The sequence below is a fragment of the Kogia breviceps genome, chromosome X (genome assembly GCF_026419965.1).
Source record: "Kogia breviceps isolate mKogBre1 chromosome X, mKogBre1 haplotype 1, whole genome shotgun sequence".
Lineage (NCBI taxonomy): Eukaryota > Metazoa > Chordata > Mammalia > Artiodactyla > Physeteridae > Kogia > Kogia breviceps.
Window position 1 is genome coordinate 134,623,377 of NC_081330.1, and position 18,056 is coordinate 134,641,432.

The 18,056-nt window shown below is 54.1% G+C and overlaps 1 pseudogene; it reads right to left on the reverse strand.

Annotated features, from left to right (window-relative positions):
* Window positions 1–2,786: 2,786 nt before the first annotated feature.
* On the reverse strand, window positions 2,787–17,396 carry LOC131748419 (cytochrome c oxidase subunit 2-like; annotated as a pseudogene).
* Window positions 17,397–18,056: the final 660 nt, after the last annotated feature.

Genomic DNA, 18,056 nt, shown 5'->3' on the forward strand with positions numbered 1-18,056 from the left:
GCATTAGGTGAGCTCTTCCACCACGGGGCCCGTGAAAACAGCCACTCCACTCTGTGCGTGGAAAGGGACCCAGTGCCGAGTCGAGAAATGGTGATATTGCAAAGCTGGCTCTTCTGGGATTTCATCATCCGTAGCGTCATGTAACCAGTAACTATGGGCTTGCAGGAGTCACTCTGGCACGTGATGACAGCACTGTCACTTTAGGCTCATCACGCCCAGCATAGGAATGATTGAAGGAGAAGAGTGTGGGAGATTGCGAAGCTTGGTTGTTAAGGAAACTGAGCAGGTTTGTCCAGGAAACTTCTCGCTTCCACGGAAGGCAGGGCTGGGAGAGCTGAAATCCAGGGATCTTCTAAAGGGGCTTCTCTGAAGCACTGTCACCTGAGAGGTGGTCTCGGCGTGAGCTGGGGTTTGAGAAAAGTGTGATGAGATTAAGCCTGACTTCCTGTGACAGCTGGGGAGGGGTTTGTAAAGCACCTTGGCTTTTAAGGCAGAAGTTTGTTGCCGGAACAGAGTGTCTCCCCAAACTGCGCTGAAGCTCAAGGTGTCTCTGTCCCCTTCCTGTGGGAGTCCAGGGCAGGTGGGTGTCAGGTGCCAGGCTCCGTCCCCCCTGTATCTCCTCCCTGCTTCCAGGTGAAGGCTCCAAGCAGCAGGGTGGGGTGACCACGGGGGCATCGTGCCCTCTGTGCTAGGACGCAGGCTGGCCAAGGCCCTCACCACCTCCACCCCTTCCCCTTGGTAACACAAGACACTGCACCCCAGCTGTAAGGGGTGGGAAGGCTGGGAGGTGCAGGGTAGCTGTGCACAAGGAAAAGGGAAATGGGTTCCGATGGGCAGCTGTGCGGCTCTGCTGTGAGGGTCGCCCAGACACTAGCGCACAGATTCTGTGTCCTGTGAAGCTTGGATGCTCTGTGGTTCTGGAAATCCTATAGGAGATGGTCCACAGCAGGTGAAGCTAATGCTCGCAGTGGAGGTGGCATAGCCAAAGATCTGCAGTTGAGACTGAAGTACATACAGGAGAAAAGCATGTCACGTGAATGGACTTCATGCACGTTTAACGTGAGTGCAGTCGTGTTAATGCCTAGCATCTTCTATCTTGTGCCTCCTCAGGGACCCCCTCCTCAGTGCCTGGGGCTCCTGTAACTCACGTACATGGGGATGGAGAGCGGGCTCTGTCCAGTCTGAGCCCTGAGTTACCCTGTGAGTCTGCTCGGGACCGCCGTAACCAATACCACACACTGGGCAGCTTGAATAACACGCTTATCTCCCAGTGCTGGATGCCGTCGGAGATCAAGGTGTCTGCACGCTGGCTTCTCCTGAGGCCTCTCTCCTTGGTGCTTAGACAGCCGTCTTCTCCCCAGGTCCTCACATGGTCTCCCCCTGTGCCTATCTGGGTCCTAATCGGTTGTTGGAGGACATCAATCCTATTGGATTAGGAGCCACCCTAGTGATCTCATTTTTACTTTGATCATCACTTTAAATATCCCATCTCGAAATACAGACACATCCTGGGGTCCTGGGGGTTAGGGATTCAGCCTGTGGATTTGGGGGGACATGACTGAGCCTATAGCATCCTCCTTAGGAACCAAGTGTGCCTCGGTCCTTTCTTCCCTGAGTTCATACGAGGTGATGTAATGGCTCAAAGAGAGGCCACTCGTGCAGAGTTTGTGTCCCAGCTGGGGAACGCTTCTCTGCTCTCTTTGATCAGGCAGTGGCAGTGGCAGCCCCCTCCGGAGGTGAGCAGTTCTGGCGTTTCCTGCCGTGTCTCCTGGCCTGCTGAGGTGCTCAGTGTCTGGGAAGCCAGGAGCCAGCAGCCTAGTGGGGCTGCCGGGGACTCTTAGGGCCTTGGCAGATGTCTCTCCCGGCAGATACCCTAGCGAATGTGGGGAGACGTTGGGGGATTACAGGTGGGAGAGAGTCACAGTCTCGTTTATGCTTCAGAAAGACCACGTTGGGGTGGGATGTGAGACGCACCGTGGGGCAGGGAGCGTTGCCAGGCCTGATGGAGGAACCAGGCAGAAGACCGGGCTTGAGTCAGGGCTGTGGGCGTAGAGGGGAATTAGTGTGGGAAGTGGCCACGGGCTGTTGTCGAAGTATCGGCTTCCCTGTGCACCGAGGCCGAACAGAAATACGGAGACAGGGGTTTTGGAGGAAGAGACAGATGGCTTTATTTTTCTGCGAGGCAGCAGGGAAGACACAGCTGGATAGACCTCAAGAACTGGGCACCCCTCTTTGAATATCAGGGAAAATTTGATATGTGGGTCTCCCGCAGTCGGGAGTACAGGATAAGGATCAAAGTAGTGAAGGTCTTCGTTCCTCCTTTCCTTTGCATTATTTCAAAACGGTCACAGCTGGCATCAGGTTGCCCGGTAATTGGGGTCCGACAGTCTGGTAATTGCGTCCGTTTGCCTCTGGTTTATCGGCCGGTGCCCTTGTTTCTGAAATGAAAAACTAGGGGGTGATTTGTTACGAGGGGCGTGTAGAATCTAAGAGCGTTACGTAACAAGGTTAGGGAGTGAGAGGCAAGGGCTGGAACTCACACAGTTAGGGGCGATGGGTGCCGAAGGTAAATTCCATAGTGTCAGGGAGTGGGGTTAGCTTTGTGAAGTACAAATCTACTTACTACAGATGAGTGACAAAGGAAAACAAGGAGTGATGAGCTCTTTCAGACCGGGTCATGTTTCTTCTCTAGGCTGTTCGCTGTTCCCTTATTTTCCTTGTTCTCGGGGCAGGGGAACTTCATTTCTGTTTTTGCTGCAATAAGACTGTGGAGGAGGAGCTGACAGTCACTGGGGCACAAGGCGAGTGGGAGCCTGGTAGGCCCCAGTGTTAGCGAAGCGAACGTGGGTCCGCTCGCCCGAGTGCAGCAGAGCCAGTCTACTGACACCGGGTGTGGTGGCGGAAGGTGCAGCCGTAATTGTCAAAGTGCCAATACAAGGAGGCCAGGTGGCCTGTGCTCTAAAACCCCGAGCTCCCTGACGGATTTCAGCAAAGCCATTTTAAAGGCCAAGTGAAGGAGGGGGCTCGCAGGGTATGTGATCAGCTGGTGCACAGTTCTCTGGTTGATGGTGAGGTATGGGGTGGTTAACGTTATAAATTCTTAAGACACCAGAAGCTCCGGGGCTACGTGTTCATTATGATCAAGTAGTTAATTTCTTCCACGTGGTGGTGGAGGAAGCATGCGTCAGACACTGTTATCCAGGTACCTCAGAGAGGAGCTACCGCAGAGGAGGTCGGGGAGGGGTCTGTCCTGGGAAGGCCCCACAGGGTCCTGCACGGTTACACCTGCTGCCTGGGCTCAGCAACCTTGGAAGGTGGGGCTGCTCGTGGGTGTGGGGAGCTGCAGGATCCCAGTCTTTTGAGGGGCCTGCTAGCCCCCAAGGTGAGATGGGGATGCAGTGGCTGGACAGAGGTGTCTGGCCTGGGAGAGGGGTCCAGGCTGCAAATGTCACTGGAATCATCGCAGGGAGGGAGAGGAAAGGCAGCGTGGGGGCAGATGAGTCACAGCAAACTAATGCAGGTGACTGCGGTGCTGTTGGAAGCAACTCAGAGCCACAAAGGAGTAGCCGTGAGGGCTCAGCTGAGCAGGTACGGAGCAGCCCCCGGGGCTCTCGTGGTCAGGCTCCTCCCACGGTATGGAGCTCAGCTGAGCAGGTACCCAGCAGCCTCGGGGGCTCTCGTGGTCCGGCCCCTCCCACGGTATGGAACTCAGCAGAGCAAAGACCCAGCAGCCAATGGGGCTCTCGTGGTCAGGCCCCGCCCAGAATATAGAGCTCAGCTGAGCAGGTACCCAGCAGCCTCCGGGGCTCTCGTGGTCAGGCCCCGCCTAGAATATAGAGCTGAGCTGAGCAAAGACCCAGCAGCCAACGGGGCTCTCGTGGTCGCGCCCCTCCCAGGCTATGGCGGTCAACTGGGAAGGTACCCCGGCAAGGCTGGGCACACAGGAACTGTGCACGTAGCCCTCATTTCAGAGCACCCCAGCTCACCCTTTGGTCAGAGCTGACAAAAACCACCTCAGAGCAGGACCTGAACTAACAAACAGCAGCTCCGGGACAGGTCTGTGACCCTGGGCTTCACTCTGTGTGGCCTCCTTCCACCGGGTCTTCCAGAGGCTTCCACCGCAGCCGGGGCACCAGGCCTCTGTTTTCACCCACCAGCCCTCCTTTCCCTGACTCCTGGGTTCCTCTCATTAGGAGAGGGTCTTCTTGAATCTGTCTCCCACTCATGGACCAGACAACGATTAGAAAAGAAGCCGGAGCTACAGCCCCTTGTCTATCTTGACCCTCAGGTCCTACACCTGTTCCTTGGACCCGGGCGGTGCAGCCAGACCTATTTTCTGCAACTTTGAGCCCCTGAGGGGCGAGGATTGGCTGACCTGGGCAGCGTGACCCGGCCGGCCAGCCCTGCCCAGGTGTGCCTGGGCTGAGGTCAATATAAACCCTGCTCCAGGCAGCAAGAGCGCGTGCAGCTGTGCCTGACGCCATATTCTCTGCCCCGTCAGCAGTCTCGGGGCTAGGCTGGTGGGAGGGAGTAAGGCCCACGGCTCTGTGCGTGGCCCGGTGCTAGTGGGGCTCTGCTGGACTTTGTGCAGGAGTTGCCGGGCTGCCACCTGCTAAAGAAGAGGATGTGTCACCCATACCTGCTGCTGGAATTTCTCCCCGGGCAGAGGTGAGCAAGGAAAAAAGCAATGGGGGCCGGGACAGGAGGGGTACGTCAGGCAGGGAAATGGAAAGCTTGCAGGAGAGCTCCCGGGGCCAGGACCATCCTGGCTGGCCTGCAGGCCCCAAGTCGGCCTTCGTGCTGTGGCTGGTGTGGCTCCATGGCCCTTCCTCTAGGCTTTCAAGTCCTTGCACACATTCAGGTGTTTTACCTGGGAAGGGTGGGAACGGTTCAGCAGCAGCTGGCCTGGGTGTCAGCTCCCGTTTACTCAGGGACGCCTCGGCATGGTCCCCCAGCTTTGCAATGATGACGCGCCTTTTGGGCGGGCTGCTGGCTATGTGGGATATGATTCCCCACCTCTGACCAATTTCAGAATTGTTTACCAGTGTAGCAAGTGTCCTGATAGGGTTTTCTTCTGTGCAACTAGTGGGTTCTTAATTAGCAGCGTGAACGGTGATATCAGAGATCCTCAATCAGGTTGGAAGTACTTATTCCCAACTTGTATAAGCGTAAAAACCTGGGGAGGCCGTGTGCAGCCGGCACCCTTGGGGATGGGCTTCCGACTGACCTCTCAACGTTCTGGTGTCCAGCTACTGCTTTAGAATTTCTGAGGCCCAATGCTGACTCTAAGGGTTCTGGAACCCAGCCTCTGTTGGCCTTTAATGAGTCCCGCACTTCCAGGGTCCTACAGAGCAGGGTCCGTGTGACTGTTCTCTGATTTCTGTAACAAATGGACAGAAGCTGGGTGGTTTAAAACAAAAGGAATTCGTGCTCCCCCAGTCCAGGAGACCAGACATCTATGATCAAGGTATTGCAGGATGGAAGTCCCTCCAGAGGTTCCAGGATAGGACTCTTCCTGCCTTTTCCAGCTTTGGGGAGCTCCAGGCGTCCCTGGGCTTGCGGCTGCCGCCCTCCCGTTTCTGCGTTTGTCTTCACGTGGCTTCTCCTCTGCGTCTGTGTCTCTCCTCTTTTGTCTCACAAGGACACTCTCAATTGGATTGAGGGCCATTCTAAGCAAGATGACCTCAGCTCGAGATCCTTAAGTACATATACAAAGACACTTTTCCCAGATATGGTCCTGATCCTGTGTTCTGGGGGCCACATCTTTTGGGGCCAGCATTCAACCCATTACCTGTGTATAAAATAACCCTCATTGTAGGAGGTTACCGAGGTCCCGTATAGACTGGCACAGACAGCAGGCAGCAGCCATGTGGGTGGGGGTCTGGGGAGAATGAGGACCGTGGAATCCCCTGGAAAGGATGAAGTCCTGGCTGCATTAGGTGAGCTCTTCCACCACGGGGCCCGTGGAAACAGCCACTCCACTCTGTCCGTGGAAAGGGACCCAGTGCCGAGTGCAGAAATGGTGATATTGCAAAGCTGGCTCTTCTGGGGTGTCATCATCAGTAGCATCATGTAACCAGTAACTACGGGCTTGCAGGAGTCACTCTGGCACGTGATGACAGCACTGTCATTTTAGGCTCATCAAGCCTAGAATAGGAATATTTGAAGCGTTTGGGAGATTGCGAAGCTTGGTTGTTAAGGAAGCTGAGCAGGTTTGTCAAGGAAACTTCTCGCTTCCACTGAAGGCAGGGCTGGGAGTGCTGAAATCCAGGCATCTTCTAAAGGGGCTGCTCTGAAGTACCATCATTATCTCGTGCTTCCTAAGGGATCCTTCCTCAGTGCCTGGGGCTCCTGTAGCTCACGTGCAGGGGGATGGAGAGCGGGCTCTGTCCAGTCTGAGCCCTGAGTTACCCTGTGAGTCTGCTCGGGACCGCCGTAACCAGTACCACACACTGGGCAGCTTGAATAAGACGCTTACCTCCCAGTGCTGGATGCTGTCGGCGATCAAGGTGTCTGCACGCTGGCTTCTCCTGAGGCCTCTCTCCTTGGTGCTTAGACAGCCATCTTCTCCCCAGGTCCTCACATGGTCTCCCCCTGTGCCTATCTGGGTCCTAATCGGTTGTTGGAGGACATCAATCCTATTGGATTAGGATCCACCCTAGTGACGTCATTTTTACCTTGATCATCTCTTTAAAAATCCCATCACCAAATACAGACACATCCTGGGGTCCTGGGGGGCCCCAGTGTTACGGAACCGAACATGGGTGTGCTCGCCCAAGTGTAGCAGAGCCAGTCTACTGACACCGGGTGTGGTGGAGGAAGGTGCAGCCTTAATTGTCAAAGTGCCAATACAAGGAGGCCAGGTGGCCTGTGGTCTAATACCCCGAGCTCCTTGACGGATTTCAGCAAAGCCATTTTAAAGGCCAAGTGAAGGAGGGGGCTCGCAGGGTATGTGATCAGCTGGTGCACAGTTCTCTGGTTGATGGTGAGGTAAGGGGCGGTTACCGTTATAAATTCTTAGGCACCAGAAGCTCCGGGGCTACCTGTTCATGATCGTGAAGTAGTTAATCTCTTCCACGTGGTGGTGGAGGAAGCATGCGTCAGGCACTGTTATCCAGGTACCTCAGAGAGGAGCTACCGCAGAGGAGGTGGGGGAGGGGTCGGTCCTGCTCGGTTACACGTGCTGCCTGGGCTCAGCAACCTGGGAAGGTGGGGCTGCTCCTGGGTGTGGGGAGCTACAGGATCCCAGTCCGCTGAGGCCCTGCCAGCCCCCAAGGTGAGATGGGTGTGCAGTGACTGCACGGAGCTGTCTGGCCTGGGAGATGTGTCTGGGCTGGAAATGTCAATGGAATCATTGCAGGGAGGGAGAGGAAAGGCAACGTGGGGGCCGATGGTCACAGCAGACTAATGCAGGTGACTGCGGTGCTGTTGGAAGCAACTCAGAGCCAGAAAGGAGTGGCCGTCAGGGGCTCAGCTCCATTCTCTTGTTCCTTTGTAAAACCACTGTGTCAGAGTTTGAGACGCCGCCAGGAGAGGTCTGGGCCCAGTGCTGCCATGGCTTCATCAAAGGGCCCAGGGGGAACACAGAACCACTTCAGGCCCCGCCCATGTCCTCACTGGGAATGAGTCCCATCGGGGTTCCTGGGCTCGCAGACTTCAGGGCACCTCTGTCCTCAGGACCCTCTTCCTCCTTCCTCTCACCTGCTGGCCAGAGGCCCCAACCTGGCTCCACCCCCAGGGCCTGGATTCTGAGGCCCAGGAACCCCCAACCTGGCTCCACGCAGGGCCTAGATTCTGGGACAGCTTAGGAGTCAGCAAGACCCTCACGCTCCTTCATCTGCTTAGGGGTGAGAATGTCTGAAACGCTGCCATTGACTGATTATGGAGGGCTGAGTGTTTCCAGCAGGTGTGGGTGGAAAGATGGGGTGTGAAGTTCCTATGTCTGCAGCGTCTTCCCGGCGTGAAGATCTGTGTGTCCCCCCGGCCAGTCAGCATGCACCCAGGAAGCCCGGATCCAGGATTACGAGGGCAGAGGCTCTCCCCTTGCGTACCTGTAACTTCGCACTCCCACAGCAAGGAGCCTGGCTCCCACCATCTGCCATTTATCTGTGCGTTGCTCGTTTCCCGGTTCCATGTGCAGAGGTTTCAGAATTGTCAGCTTGAGTTAGTGACAGAATCAAGGCCTCAGTTAGGGAAAGCATCAGGGCCTGAGTTAGGCACAGCCTCCTGTATTAATGACAGCCACAGGGCTTTCTTTGAAACAGTGTCAGGAAAGTGGATAGAAATGTGTCAGGATATTAGCTCAGGATAGTGTCTGGATTATAGTTATTGATTGCCGCAGGGCCCATGTTAGGGACAGATTCCGGACCTTTGTGAGAGATAGTGTCAAGGCCTTAGTTATGGAGAATATTAGGGTTTCAGTTAAGATACGATTCAGGACATTAGCTTGGGACAGAGTCAGTTTCCAGGCCAGGGATAGGGTCAGGAAATGACCAAGGGAAAGCCTGAAGAACTTAGTTATTGAGAGCCTCAGGGCCTTAGTTAGGACCAGCGTCACGAACTAAATCAGGACCATTGCCAGGGCTTCCTAAACGGACAGCGTCAGAGCCTAACTAAGGTACAACCAAAGGGCCTAAGTGAGGCCTCTTTGTAGCGCCTGAGTTAGGGACAGTGTCAGGGCATGACTTAGGAGCAGCATAAGTGTCTCTGTGGGGTCAGCGTGAGGGTCATCATTAAAGACCGCATCAAGGCCTCTGTTAGGGAGAGCCTCAGGGCTTGATTTATGGGAAGCAACAAGGTTTAACTTGGACCAGTTTCAGGACCTTGGTAGGACCTGGATCAAGATATTAGCTCAGGATAATATCAGATTAGATATTGGCTGCAGCTGGGCCTTACTTAGAGACAGTGTCAGGGCCTGAGTAACGATTTGCATTATAGCCTTTGTAAGGTACGGTGTCAGGGCCTCTGTAGGGACAGTGTCAGGGCCTGAGTTAGGACGAGCCTCCAGGACTCAGTTAGGAACTTGTTCACAGCCTCGGGACTAATATCAGGGCCTTATTTAGGAACAGCATGAGGGATTTAGTTAGCATAAGAGGAGCCATTCCTGCAAGCACCCTGCAGGCCAACACACGCGAATGCAGAAGTGAACCATGCACGCTGCTATGAAGGAATATTGCACAGCCGTTTAATACATTTTGTTTAAGGTTCATAACAGTTTAAAAATTATTTTTTGGGCTTCCCTGGTGGCTCAGTGGTTGAGAATCCGGCTGCCGATGCAGGGGACACGAGTTCGTGCCCCGGTCCGGGAAGATCCCACATGCCTCGGAGCGGCAGGGCCCGTGAGCCATGGCCGCTGAGCCTGTGCGTCCGGAGCCTGTGCTCCGCAACGGAAGAGGCCACAACAGTGAGAGGCCCGCGTACCACAAAAAAAAAAATATATATATATATATTTTTTTTAAGAAAACTATATTCAAAAGATGAAAGAATTTTTGTCCTGAAGAATCTCTTTTACTAACCTTGACATTTTGAAAAGACAAGGCTAGGTTAAGGTCAAGGGCTAGTGTCAGGGAATGACCTAGGCTTGCTGTCAAGACCTTAGTTACTTAGAGAATCAAGGCTTAATTTAGGACCTGTGTCAGGCCTTCGGGTAGTGACAGCGTCAAAGCGTGACTTAGGTAGAATGTCAGTGCCTGAGTGAGGCCTAGCTTCTGCGTCCTAGCTGCAGACACGGTCAGGGCATGACTTAGGAGCAGCATCAGGGCCTTTGTTGGGTCAGCACTCGGGTCCTAGTTAAAGACATGAGCAGGGCTTGAGTTAGTGACAGAATCAAGCCCTTGGTTAGGGAAAGCTTCAGGGCCTGAGTTAGCCACAACCTCATGTCTTCAGTTAAGGACAGCAACAGGCCTTTCTTTGGGACAGTGTCAGGAACTTGGATAGAAATGTGTCAGGATATTAGCTCAGGATAGTGTTTGGATTCTATTTATTGATGGCAGCAGGACCCATGTTAGGGACAGATTCCGGGCCTTAGTGAGAGATTGTGTCAAGGCCTTAGTTCCTGAGAGCATCAGGGCTTTCTTTAAAACCACTGTCAGGGCTTCAGGTAAGGACAGCATCAGGGCCTGGCTTAGGGCGAGCGACAGGGCCAGAATGAGGCCTAGCTCAGGGCACGACACAGGAGCAGCATCAGTGCGTTTGTTGGATCAGCGTTATGGTCTTCGTTGAAGACATTATTAGTCTCTGTCTTAGGTACAGCGTCAGGGCTTACTTAGGGACAGTTGCAGGAAGTTGGTAAGAGATGGTTCGGTACGTTAGCTCAGCATAGTGTTAGGACTTTGGATATTGACGGCACCAGGCCCTCAGTCAGGGAGAGGTTCAGGGCCTGACATAGGACGAACATCCAGGGTTTAGTTCGGGACAGTGTCACGGACTGAGTTAGGAGTAGTGTCAGGGCTTTAGTTAGAGACAGTGTCACGGTCTGTGTTGGGTGTAGTGTCAGGGCCTTAGTTAGCGACTGTGTCACGGCCCCGTTTAGGACGAGCATCTAGGCATCTGTTTAGGACAGTGTCATGGCCTTCGGACTAAATTATGGGCCTGTGTTAGGCACAGCATAAGGGCTTCAGTTAGCATAAGAGTCAGGACCTTTGCGTGGAGAGTTTTAGGGTAAAGTCTAGGGGTCAGGTCAGGAAATTACCTAGGAATTAGTAATTAGGATTAGAGGGTTATGGTTAGTGTTAGAGGATTAGGGTTAGAGGGTTAGGGTTAGGGTTAAAGATTAGTGTTAGGGGTTAGGGTTATGGTTAGGGTTAGAGGATTAGAGATAGGGGATAGGTTTAGGGTTAGGTTAAGGGTAGTGTTACGGTTAGGGTTAGAGAGTTAGGGTTATAGGCTTAGGGTGAGGGTGAGGGTTAGGGGTTAGGATTAGGGTAAAGATTAGGGTATGGCTACGTGTTAGGTTTAGTGTACGGGTTAGGGTATGGGATATCGTTAGGGTTAGGTGGCGGGGGGGTTGTCGCAGCAGGCGCTGTGTGGGGGCGGGGTGGTCGCACGAGGCGCTGCGCGAGACGGTGGGGGTCGCAGGAGGCGGTGCGTGGGGCGGGGGGTCGCAGGAGGCGGTGCGCGTGGCGGGGGGGTCACAGCAGGTGCTGCGTGGGGTTGGGGGGGGCTCGTACCGGGCACTGCGCGGGCCGGGGCCCTTGGCCTGGGCGGGGACGGCGGCGCCAGGTGGGGAACTGGTGCGAAGTGGGGCAGCCGCGTGCCCCGCAGCCGGTCAGCCTGCTCAGGCGGGGAGCAGGTGCCCGGCCGCTTACCCGAACGCCGAGACCGTGGGCGATGCCACCCACCAGGAAGCGGGACGCCTCTCTGGGGGCTTCGGGGCTCCGTCGAGGCCGCCCGTTCCCAGCGAACGCATCTTCCTCCCAGCTGGCTGCATCAGGAGGCCACGGTGCAGGCTGTGGACGTGAGGCCTGAGGCCGGGGTGGCCGATGTCAAGGTCATCATAAGCGACTCAGCTTACGGCAGGTTCAGGAAGCTCTTTCCAGGATGAAAGGACGCCCAAGGATGGCGGTGGTCCCCGAGGACTGCGGGGGGCTCCCCGGGGGCCGGGGGGCTGCAGCATTCCCGCCTCAGAGAGAAGCCGGCGCCCTGCGTGCGCCCTACACCCCCGTGGGCCTGGCGGGAGGGCCGGTGGGCCTGGGAGCTGGCGTCGACGGTGGGACTCCGAGCGGCTCCGGTTGAGCGTCAGGGGCGTCTGGAGAGCTGACGTCCCGTCCAGGGTGCTTGAGCCGCGAGACCGCAAACGCTGTGTGTGTGCTCGTGAGCCAGCCTTTCCGGTTCTTCCGTGCCGGCCGCCCGGCAGAAGCCCTGCGAAGGCTGGCCGTGAAGGAGGCAGGGCCGGCTTCCCCGTGCGCTCTGCGTCCGCGCGTTCACGGCTGCCAGTCCTCGCCCTTCCCCGCGGTGGCGTCGGGGGTATAATTAAAATGTCTCCCGACAGCCCGGCAAGCAGGAAGGATCTCCCCGTTTGCAGGCGCGGGCGGCCGGGACCAGCCATCACACACCCGTTTAGTTGTCTTTACCCAAAGGAAAACATACAAGTTCAGGCATCTTGTCGACAAGCAGGGAATCACATGCTGGGGCCAAAGTCCCCCACGGTGAGGCAGGACCCCTTCCCGATGTTCCCTTTCCAGAGGGGCTCCAGGGCCCCCAGACAGACTTTCCCGGGATGCAAACAGGCCGGGGGTCCTTCAGCTTAAAGAGATTCACACACATCTCAGGGAGACGGGACACTCTTCGCTGCAGGTTTTCTAAAGGGAAAGCGAATGAGAAGGGCGTTCCCTTGCCCTTTCGGCACCAGGAAAGGGTGTTTTCCTTACCTCTGTTCTCAGCTTTATAGGGGCGTTTCCTGAGTTGTCCCAGGCTCTCAGCACAGCTGGAAGAAGTCTCTGCGCTTCTCCTAAGCGTGTGGGTGCGGGGTATGCGAGTGACCTTTCCTTGTTTTCTGAGACTCGGTTGTGCACCCGCGGCTCTACAGGGCCCCCCGCTCAGTCCTTGGTGCGCGCAGGCCTTTCACGCCTGCTTCTGTAACTGCCATCCTGTGCAGTTTCCGCCTGGGGCAGTGTGGCCGGCGGAATCGTGTCCCCTACAACGTCCACGTCCTAATTCCAGAGACACGCCCCCGCCCCCGAGGCACCCAGGTGAACCCACCAAACCCCCTCCCCGTGGGTCCCCGTGAATGGGAGGCCGAAGTGAGAGTCGGGGCAAGTGTGAGGACAGACTGGAGTTTGGGCACAGAGGAAACTGACTCTGCGCAGGGCCTTCTGTGAGGTGCAGAGAGGGTCCCGACCCCAGGAATCCGGGGGCTCCAGAGCTGGGAAAGGGACGAAACAGTCCTTCTTGGAGCCTCCAGAAGGCTGAGCCCTGCCAATCCTTTACGGATTCACTTTATTCCCTGTGTGTGTGCTACGTGTGTGCATGTGCCTGTTTGCCTACATATGCTGTGCATGTGCATAGGTATGTGTACTGGCACACGTTAGTGTGTGCGTGGGTACACGCGTGTGTGTGTGTTCATATGCTAGTGTGTGAATATATTTGTGCTGTGCACGTGCGTATGTTTGTGTGTGTGCTGTGTCTACCTGTGCGCACACCAGTGTGTTTTCTGGAACCACTTGCAAGTTGGTTGCAGACTGAATTGTGCCCCAGATATGTCCGCACGCATCTGCTCTAACATTCCTGCTTTTCCACATAAAGATCAGAGATGTCAGGGATTTAAATGGATGGAGCAGGATGTCCTGACACAGGGTCTGTCTTCCAATGACTGTCACTGTCTGAGTGACATCCTTCACACGTTCTTTAAGCCCCATTCAGGGTCCAGTTTAGACCCCATTACATTCAGTCACCTGCCTCAGGTCCCTTATTGCTACAATGTCACAGTTGGAGAGCTAGACCAAGGCTGGAGGTGCTCGTCCTGTTGGCCTGGCCTCCAGGCCCTGCACGTGGCTCCTGTGTTCCCATCTCTCAGGCAGGCTCCGACTTGGATGGGGCACCACATGTTTCATCACAGGGTCCCATCGCCCAGTCAAGGGGGTTCATTCTCCCGAAACTGAGCATCAGGAGTGGGGGAGTGGGTGACATTCCCCACTGAGTCTCCTTCCTGTGAGACCCTGTGCTGTTGAAAGAGCAGGCGCCCTGCCTTTGGGGGTGCGGGGCTGGGGGGTGGCATGTGGCCCACGATGGGTAGGCTGGTCCCCGGGTGGGGCGAGCCAGTGTGCAAGGAGCTCCGTGGTGGGTTCTCCTCTCCAATGGCTTCTGTGCCCCTACCTCTCCCCGTGCCTCCCCTCTAAGACATCACGGTGCCCGGGACGGGAGCCGTGGGAGCCGTCAGCCACTGCCCCCTCTACACACACACACACACACACACACACACACACACACACACACACACACACACACACACACACACACACACACACACACACACACATGCTTCAGGGAGGCAGGGCTTGAGCGCGTGGCTCTCAGCGGCCCTGAGCACCCCGCCCGGAATCGGCCAGTGGAATGGACAGACAGGCTCTCCTGGCCCGCACCATGCAGAACTGTCCTGCCTGGGCCGCCTGTGCGGCCGCCTCCTTCTGGAAGCCTGGGAGGCTGGAATCAGGCCACTTCTTGTCTGGCCTGGCCGCAGACTGGGCTGCACGCTAAGAAGTTCTTGGATCACATGTGGATCCTGACCATCAGGTGGCCGGACACACTGGTAACATTTCTGTTTTGCCTGTTGAAATGTTTAATGACAACGATATTGTTCAGTTTCCTGATGTGTGTGTCCAAAGATGAGAGACCCATATGTGTGATCTGTACCTCCTATGAGCTCAGCCCTAAGCTAGTTGAAACATGATCAAGTTCTGTCTACACGGTAAATTTAGACCTCTCCATGTGCTGTCTACTGTTTATGTTTAGAGCTGACCATGTGTTGTCTATAAGAAGAAGATTTAGACCTGACCATGTTCCGTGTACGCTAGGAGTATGGAGAGCTGGGAAGAGAGCCGGCCTGGCCTCAGTACTGGGAAACTCCGTGCCTGCATTTGAAAGTCAGTGCTTAGATGTCTGGGTCTGGAGCCGAGGTGGGCTTGTCTAGGTAACACCCTCTCTTCTGAGTGTGGTGACCTGGTCCTCCCAAGGGCAGTGCTATGGGCAGGGCCTTAGTCTTTATTCCTGCAAGGTTCACCTTCCTTGGGGCTCGTGGATAATCCTCAGGAGGGCTACCTGCTGATTATTCCAATTTACCAGCACGTGCATGGTGCGAAGGGAGGCAGGTTTAGCTGGTGAATTGATTGCAGGGCACGCAGATCGGGCAAAAGGCCGATGGGTAACAGCTGAGGCTGCTGCTGAGCTCTCCTTCCTGTCTGCCGTCCCTAGTCAGCAGCGTCCAGAGCTGCCCTTCGGCTTTCAGCCCTGCTGTCCTGTGAGTTTTCTCAACAAGTAAGTGAGACAAGAAAGTGAGACTGTGCCTGCCAGAACCAAGTAATATGTTCAACTCTAGCATGAAAGCTTTAAAAAGAGGTAAAATCACACAGAACCAAAGTGAAAAGAGGAGGACTTCTGTGGGACAAGTGTGGGGACAGGAGACCCACCTTACACTTTTTCTCATCCCAGCAGAGCCCAGGAACCCAGGTTGTTTCTACATTAGGGGAGCAAGCAGCAGAGCCATGGTGCCCTGACCAAGGGGACATGTGACCCCAGGTGCACGGTCTGGTGAGGTGAGGTCACCCTGGAGGATGTGCACGTGTGACCCCAGTTGGGGACGTCTGCAGAGGGCAGTTCACCCTGGGACTGTGGACATGTGACCCAGGTGGAGGGGTCTGAGGAGGTGGGGTCACGTGTTGAGAGAGAACGTGTGACTTTAGGTGCAGGGTCTGGGGAGGTGGGTCACCCTGGTGAGTGTGGATGTGTGACCCCAGCTATAGGGTACGGGCACTGTATGGGTCTCACCACATCTGCATGGGTCAGGATCACATGTATGGGGAGACCCCTATGTGCTCTTTGCCTGCAGTGTGTCTTTTCCCCATTGAGATTTCCAACCTCTGCATTAAGTAAGGGTGTTGCCCTGATTAACCTGTGGTTCCTTTTCTTCCCTTAATCTTGTCGCATTCATATGAGGTCATGCATGTTTGAGTGGGGTGCTGCTCTGTGTGCTGGTGAGTGACAATGTTCGGTGGTGTCATATGAATATCATAGCATATCATATGTCTAATCTATGGGGGTCACCACTGCCTGGGTCTCCCTGGACAGAGGTGAGGTGAGCACAGACTAGGCCCCCGTGAGAACGGTCTCCCATGTGCCATGTGAGGGCACCGTGATGGCCCCTAAGGTAGGGGAATGTGTTTGGGTCTCCGACATTTGTGATGAACGGGAGTCGAAATGGACTCTGATTTAAAAAGACATTATTTTATGAATTTAAGTGAAATAAAACACACGTCGCATACCCTTTACCATCGTCACCATTTTAAGTGCACGTTTCTGAGGCATCAGATCTATTCACTTTCTCGTGGAGCCATCACCACCACGCCTAGAACTTTTCATCTTGCAAAACCAACATTCCACAACCATGAAAGTCTCACTCCCCATCCCCTCACACTGGCCCTGGCACCGATGTCCCCTTCAGTCCCTGAGTTGTGGACTCCAGGGCCCCCACTGGAGCACAATCCTGCAGTGTTTGCTGACGGGTCATTTTGGAAGAGCTGACTTTCAGTCTGAGGCTCTGCCTGTTTGCATCTGAAGAATCTGCATTTCAGGAGGGGATGTATGAGGAAGGGGCGTAGGAGGGACAAAGGTGTCCGGGATGCAGTTGAGTCAGGACCTGATCAGCTGCCTTTTGTGTCCTCTGGTCGCATCTCTTGGTCTGGGCCTCATCTGCATCATCACTGTCCCCGCTGGCACCCCTGGGTGTTGTTGTCTGAGTGAGATTCCCCTGGTGCCCCTGCTCTCCTCCCCTCCTCCTGCTGGTTGGGGAGGGAACTGCTTGCTGCGTGGTCTCTACTCCTGAGGGAAGAAGGACCCTGTAGCATGGACCTGCAGAGTGTGGGTGTGGTCCCCACAGCATGGTGCCCACATAGGACACAACATCGGGGCGTGACAAGTGGTAGGTTGCCTCATCACTGACAGGGAATGTTGCCAAGATCCTACTCGGGAGGGTGTGGTATGGATGGCCTGGGACCCCAGAGGTCCATTAAACCAATAATGGCCCATTCCTATCCTGGAGCTTGGAGAGTGCATCCCCATGGGCTCCAGATTCACCCCTCATCTCAGCCATATCCCTCTGGCCTGTCTTTGAACTCAGGAAAATGAGCTCTCTTGTCTACAACATAGGCCTGGTCCTGTTGGTATTAGGATTCTTTAATTTAGGCGTCCTGGGATAGCAGCCCTTTTTAGGCCTGAGAAGGAACAGCTCAGGAGTGTACAACAATTTCAGATGAAACTAATATTCAATGACTATCTCTAACTCCGCGGTTGTTGACTTCTATTAGTCATTATTCTCCTGGTTTTAGCCCTGATGTGGGGATTACAGAGGAGCCAACATTTAAATCTTCATAATCTGTGTATTTGTAGATTCAGTATCATTACTGACCCATCGATTTTATGGTTTGGGAAGAGTTATTGATTTCATGTATCATGTAAAGGATTCACAATGATGATAGAGCAATTAAGATTACAATAATGGCTGGTAAATTGTTCACATTTTCTCTACCTGTGCATCTATTATATGTATATGAGTTAGTTTAGTTGTCAGTGTTAGAGAAATAATATAGAGAACTAGTTTCAAAAATCATTATTAATGTGTGATGATGAGAATGTAAATGTTCTTCCATAATCGGTGATGTTATATCTTGAGATCCTAGATGAAATTGATATGCCTTCGTGATATACAGGATTTTAGCCTCTGATTTAAGTTTGACAAAGCTACATCACTTTTCACTTTTATCTCATTTATTGAGAAAGACATAATTGTTATGGTGTTGGCTTGAAAGTGGTTGAAAAGGACTTGAGACCTTCCTTATTTTATATTTACATAGGTAGGATCTTGAAACATAGGATATGGTGGAGGGCATTTATGTAACAATTCTAGGTTAGGAGTATCAGTTTCTAGTGCTTAGCCTTCTTGTTTAGATGCAAATGCTTTTCAAAGTATGAAGATTATGATTAGCATTACTGCTGCTATTGAGATGAGTGAGCCAAAAGACACAATATTTCATGTTGTGTGTGCCTCCGAGTACTGAGACTAAAGTAATGACATTCCTGAGAGGCCAGAAAGTGCTGCGGGAAGTCATGTTTACTACTACAAATATACGCGTGAAGTGACTTTTTGCTCATGCTGAGTTCACTGTGTAACCTGAGAATAGTGGGAATCCGTGTAGGAAGCCTCCCGTAATAGTGAAGCCCGCTCCCATGGACATTAGATCATGGAAGTGTGCTGCTACATAGTATGTATCCTGGAGGATAGTGTCCGGGGATGAGTTCACTAAGATGATTCCTGTGAAACCTCCTACTGTAAAAAGAAAAACTAAAGC